This window comes from Eschrichtius robustus, chromosome 19 (genome assembly GCF_028021215.1).
Source record: "Eschrichtius robustus isolate mEscRob2 chromosome 19, mEscRob2.pri, whole genome shotgun sequence".
Taxonomy (NCBI): domain Eukaryota; kingdom Metazoa; phylum Chordata; class Mammalia; order Artiodactyla; family Eschrichtiidae; genus Eschrichtius; species Eschrichtius robustus.
This window is the reverse complement of record NC_090842.1, coordinates 65298427-65305099: the sequence shown is the minus strand read 5'-3', so window position 1 is coordinate 65305099 and position 6673 is coordinate 65298427.

Below are 6673 nucleotides of genomic sequence, written 5' to 3'. Positions count from 1 at the left end.
ACAGCAACAAGGACCCAACGCAGCCAAAAATAAATTAATTAATTTTTAAAAATACATGTAATGTAGAGAAATAGTTCTATGTCACTTCTACTCTGAGTCTACTTTCTTGTCTCCATTCTAGTGTTTTTGTTTTTCATTCTGGGAAGACAGGAACCCATATACAATTCTAAACAAAACTCAACACTCTCTCCAAAAAAGAACAGCCACACACAGACACACCCAATTTGGCCAATCAATTCGGGGTCAGTGTTGCTCGGACTGAGAGTTTCTGGTCTAGTCTGTCATCCCCATGTTACAAGTGGGCTCCGTAAGGCCCAGAGGAGAGAGATTTCTGAGAAGGTCTGAGTTGAGTGAACAGATCAGGTGTATCTAACTTCTGAAATGGGATCCTGAAGGGTCAGTGGGCAGAGCTGGTCTTTATTGCCCGCTGCATTTAAAACACCAGGACCATCATTCATGTTCCTGAGCAAAGGAAACTTCTTTCAAGGTCTGATCACACTGATACCAAGCAGCTAATTATTCCTTTCCAGAAAAATCACAGTAAAATAATCTCAACATACAGAAACGCATCAACATATCTACAAAATGAAAACAGACTCACCGACATAGAGAAGAGACTCGAGGTTGCCAAGGGGGAGGAGGAGTAGAGGGAGGGATGGATTGGGAGTTTCGGACTAGCAGAGGCAAACTATTATGTATCGGATGGATAAACAACAAGGTCCTACTGTATAGCACAAGGAGCTATATTCAATATTCTGTGGTAAACCATAATGGAAAAGAATATGAAAAAGAATATATATATATGTATAACTGAATCACTTTGCTGTACAGCAGAAATTACAACTTTGTAAATGAACTGTACATCAATAAAATTTTTAAAAAATAAAAATTTTAAGGAACTTCCCTGGCAGTCCAGTGGTTAAGACTCCACGCTCCCAGTGCAGGGGGCACGGGTTCGATCCCTGGTTGGGGAACTATGATCCCGCGTGCCACAAGGCGCGGCCAATAAATAAATGAATAAATAATAAAACATAAAATAATTTTTAAAATACAGAATTGCAAAAGCATAGCTGCTGGAGCAGAAAACATGAAGGGGTCAGCCTAGAAATAAGCTCTGTGCAAACTTCTTCTGTTGGAAGAAGATTCCAAGTCAATACAGCCCATCCTTCATCACTTGAAAAGAACAGTCAAGAGAGACCTGAGGGAAACATCTTCATATCGTTTACAGCTCACAATTTTAACAGTTCAAAGAAAAAGGAAGAAAACAGAATATAAGGCTAAAACTAGGATTTGAATGTTAATATAAAAGATCATTGACATCTTTGCCAAGTACTCCTCAATATAGTCTAAAATTATTTACTAGTTACCAAAGAACTTTTACCAGATGGAAGCTCACACATATCGAATAAAGCTCAAACAAATTTTAACGGGAATTAATTTGTGAATTACTTTTTATTTTTTATTTTTTTTATTTTTTGGCCACAGCTTGCAGGATCTTAGTTCCCCGACCAGGTATTGAACCCAGGCCACGGCAGTGAAAGCACTGAGTCCTAATCATTGGACCACCAGGGAACTCCCTGTGAATTATTTTTAATCTAAAAATTCTGGCCTTGGGACTTCCCTGGTGGTCCAGTGGTTGAGAGTCTGACTGCTAATGCAGGGGACTCGGGTTCGATCCCTAGTTGGGGAACTAAGATCCCACATACCGCGGGGCAACTAAGCCAACGTGCTCTGGAGCCCTCGCGCCAGAACTAGAGAGAAGCCCACGCGCCAAAACCAAGAGCCAAGACCGGAGGCAGCCAAAAATAAAAATAAATAAATGTAAAAAATAGATTAAAAAAATAAAAATTCTGGCCTCGACGCTTTAAATAATTGACAATATATCATATTTAGAAAACAATGACATGAGTTAATTATAGAAGGCCACCACACCTTATTTCAGAAGTTAATAATTATTTATAAGAAAGTAGAAATTGAATATAAGACTTATTTCAAGCCCTAAATAATTCAATGAAAACAAACAGGAAAGAAAAAGTAAATCCAGCACACACACACACACACACACACACAGAAAAAAAACACTTTTAATGTTCTTTTAAAGAGGCCCCAGGTGGCGACACTCACGCCTTTCTTGCTCTACTTCTTGTCTCCCTCCAACCTCTACCAGATGCCAGGAAAAGGGAACTATCTGATTCAAGTCACTGCCCCCAGGCTAAACAGGAATTGCAAAAAGATTTTATCTTCTGATATAAATTACTAAATGCCCAAACCTTATAGACAGTTTTGCAATCTTCATTTAAATTTGTTTTAAACTCACCATCCATCTGGATCCAGTTTCCCCCACTACCTAACTAGTGTGTTTCCATTCCATTCCATTCACTTACCTCCCTATTTCTTTCTCTTTCTCTATTTTGTACCCCTCTACTCTACTGCTGTCCCCGCCCTCGTATTGCAAAACTCACCCATTTCGTGACCACTCTGCAACTTGTTTCCCCTCTGATGGGTTTTTCCCCTCAACCTTCCTGATTAACCTGAATCTCTATTTATTGCTGCCCCTTTCTTCCCCCATCTCAGCTCCAGATCTGACTTCTGGGATACACCTCTTCTGTCCTTGTCGTGCTCCCTTCGTCCCCACTCAGGCACCCGCAGGCGGCTGTGCTTCCTTCCGGCTCTTTCTCTTCCTCTGCTCCTCCAATCACTAGTTTTCCTCTTTCTCTCCCAGCACCATGTTGCTCTGAAGGCCAAGGTTCCAAACATTTTATCCCCCCGCCCCCACTTTCTGTGTGAAGCGCCTCACCATTGTTACCCTCCCTCCCACAGCTGAGCCACGCCCCCGTCCCAACGTTGCTCTCCAATCCCTGCGGATCTTCTTTTAATTACTTCTTTGTTTTATAAAACTACGACTTTCATGGACTTCCCTGGTGGCGCAGTGGTTAAGAAACCGCCTGCCAATGCAGGGGACACGGGTTCGAGCCCTGGTCCGGGAAGATCCCACATGCCGCGGAGCAACTAAGCCCATGAGCCACAACTATTGAGCCTGTGCGTCTGAAGCCTGTGCTCCGCAACGGGAGAGGCCGCGGCAGGGAGAGGCCCGCGCACCGCGATGAAGAGTGGCCCCCGCTTGCCGCAACTAGAGAAAGCCCTCGTACAGAAACGAAGACCCAACACAACCAAAAATAAATTAAAAAAAAAAAAAAAAAAAGTTCGTTCAGAAAAAGAAAAAAAAAAAAAAAAAAGAGTAGCCCCTGCTCGCTGCAACTAGAGAAAGCCCGCGTGCAGCAACAAAGACCCAATGCAGCCAAAAATAAATAAATAAAATAAATAAATTTATATTAAAAAAACTAGGACTTTCACGGCTAAATTTATTTTTACTGTCTTTTTGCAAGATGCTCAGCCGTCGTCTACGTTCTCATCCGTTCTCCCTTATTCCTTTCTCCTCAGATTTTCGCTTTCTCAGTCCTTCTCTGTCTCTGCTTCTCCTAATCCCCTCGTCCACGTATTTACTGGGCTGGCGACTGAATGAGATGCCCCCCTACGGAAGTGCATATTTTCCAACGGCGTGAAATTGGGGAACGACAACACTGGGTGTCACACCTCTGGCACAGGTTACCCCGCCCCCCCGCAATCGACGCCGGGTGAGGGGAAGGGCTGACTAGGAAGGGGAGGCCAGAGAAGCAGAAGGACCGGCCTGACGAGACGCGAGGACAGAGGGGCGGGGAGGGAGGGAGGGGGTCTCAGGAGAGGGGCGGGCCCTGCACAACCCCAGGACCGGGGAGAGGACGCGGCCTGTCCGGGAGCGGGGCGTCCGGCGCTGCCCTCCAGCGGCCGAGAGGGCGAGGCTGGGGGTGGAGCGAATCCACCCCGTGGATGAGGACTTTACATGGCAAGGACGGAGGCAGTAAAAGGTTTCAAGCAGGAAAACGGCACGAAAGGCGGCGTCCGCGTGGATGTAAAACCCAAGGGCACGGACCGGCCTCAGAGCGATTTCAACTACAAAGTGAAACGACCCCCACCTTGAATTTACTTAGGATGGAAGGGCGGGGGCGAATATTTTAAATTCCGTAGTGAGTCCCACACTGTGAGGATGTATGGGGGAACCCCGAAGCGCCGGTACACTAGAAAAAAGAAATCACGCACCGAAGAGTGACTTCAGCTCTCCGTGGTAACCCCTGCTCAGCCCGCCGCTTTCCGGTTCGTAGACCACTGCGCAGGCGCAGAATGCTTAGAAGGAGCCACCTGAGGGCGGGGACTGCGAAAGGCGCTTACGCGAGGAGGCGGGGCGAGGAGAGCGCCGAGGCCAGCGGGAGACCCCCCCCAGTGGGCGGGACAGGAGGCGGGGCCTCTGCATCCCCTCCCCCACCCCCAGCCTTGCCTGTAAAGCTACTCTTAGGGATTTAGAAACGTGTGTCTTTTGAACCTTGTGTAGCCGCTTTGCCTCCTGCTTATTTTGATTTACTGTTGAAACCAAAGGTAGTCACCAGTTAGATCTATTTAACTTGCTAAATAATAAACTGTAACCTGCTTTTGAGGATCAAGCCCACTTTAGTTATTTGTAGGAAAGCTTGCACATCCTGCAAGTGTCATTTAGCTAAAGATGTTTGTCCAAGTTGTTTTTTAGAAACTTGGAATCAGCTGTGTCCAGTTTGATGCCGAGCTGGTTACAACTAGTTAGAACCACTGACCCTCCACCTGCGCATCTGCGAGTGTCTGCTCTGTGACATTTGACATCAGAGGGCCAAAAACTCCACCTTCTGAACAAGCTAAGAGCCATTTTCTGAACATGAGTTCCATGCAGAAACCTGTAGCTAAGCTGAGCTGGTGCAGAACAAGGATTACCTCACATTTTTCTTATCTCCAACCACTTTTCCCGTGTCCCAGGCCACCTTCTTTCTTTATCCTTAAATACCAGAGGGTCTTGCAGTCAGGGAGGCAGATCTGATGTTTCTTCTCCCATCACATAGCTTGGCTGCCTCATGAATAAAGCTTTCTCTGCTGCAAACCTTCACGTCTTGCTGAGTATTGGACAAAGGAACCTGGTCTGGTAATGTAACCAGACAGGGTAGGGGGTCCCAGTAGAAAGAGAACCAGGCATGGATTTCTTGACATATAAGAAACCATTTTTGCCTTAGCCATTTCGTGATCTAAGCCTGGCCTCGATGCTTGCCCTTGAACAGGTCTCAGGAATTAAAGATCTTAAGGGAATAAAGGAACGCAGAAAAGTAGTCCGCTATCAGGCAAGAGAAGTAACAATAGCAGAGATAACATATCAGTTGTAAAGACTCCCAGTTCTGTTTCAGTAGTAAAGATTAGCCTGAAGCACTCAACCACCAGGTCAACTGGAACCTAAGGGATGTTGATGTTGACCTTTTCTGACCCTCTTGACCAATCAGCTAAAGCTTGGACGCTGTTCAAAGCCCAAGCCCCTTCATGGATATGCATGTACCCTTAGCTTAAAACTTCCCCTTTGACCTCTCTGGCGGTCAGTTGGTTGAGACAACACGCTTACACTGCGGGGTCAAGGATTTGATCCCTGGCTGGGGAACAAAGATCCCGTATGGGGCTTACCTGGTGGCGCAGTGGTTAAGAATCTGCCTGCCAATGTAGGGGACACGGGTTCGAGCCCTGGTCCGGGAAGATCCCACATGCCGCGGAGCAACTAAGCCCGTGTGCCACAACTACTGAGCCTGTGCTCTAGAGCCTGCGAGCCACAACTACTGAAGCCCGCGCACCTAGAGCCAAGAGAAGGCACAGCAATGAGAAGACCGTGTACCACAACAAAGAGTAGCCCCTGCTCACTGCAACTAGAGAAAGCCCACGTGCAGCAGTGAAGACCCAATGCAGCCAAAAATGAGTAAATAAATTAAATAAATTTAAAAAAAAATCCCATATGCTGCGCGGCACAGCCCCCTACCCAAAAAAAGGTTTCCCACTTTCGGTGTTGGGGAGACACTGCTTTGGAAAAGATCCCCAGTGTTCTCCTTGCTTGCTGTAAGTAATAAGTCCTTCCTGTGAATTCCATGGTGGTCCAGTGGTTAGGATTCCAGGCTTTCACTGCTGGGGGCCCAGGATGGATCCCCACTCAGGGAACTAAGCTCCTGCAAACCATGCGGCGTGGCCAAAAAAAAAAACAAAACAAAAAAAAAAACAAAAAAAAAACAAAAAAAACAAAAAAAACCAAATCATTCCTTCTTGCTTGCTTTGGCTTGGTTGTGTCTGTTGTCTACACATCCTCCAAGATTTTCCCTGTAACATTAACACTGTCTCTAATAGTTTTAAGGTAAAAGCTTACATCATGTGGGACACTTCTGTCAGAAACTGAGATGTTTTTTGTTTTTTCTGCTGCACACGTGGCTTCCGGGATCTTAGTTCCCCAACCAGGGATCAAACCAGGAGCGAACCCAGGACCTCAGCAATGAAAGCATGGAGTATTAACCACTGAACCGCCAGGGAATTCCCAGAAACTGAGATGTTTCATTCAGGACAAGTTGAACATGGTTTATGTCAAAACCTATTATTGCCAGCAGGTTACAGGCAAGTCCTGCTGGTGAGGCTGAAGCAATTAAGTGATCTAGAAACTGGGATCTTGGTGAGAGCCTGACGTGGCAGAGATTGGACCCAGGAACATTTCCTGCAATTACAATTAATATAAAATAGAAAACCAACAAGCACCCAC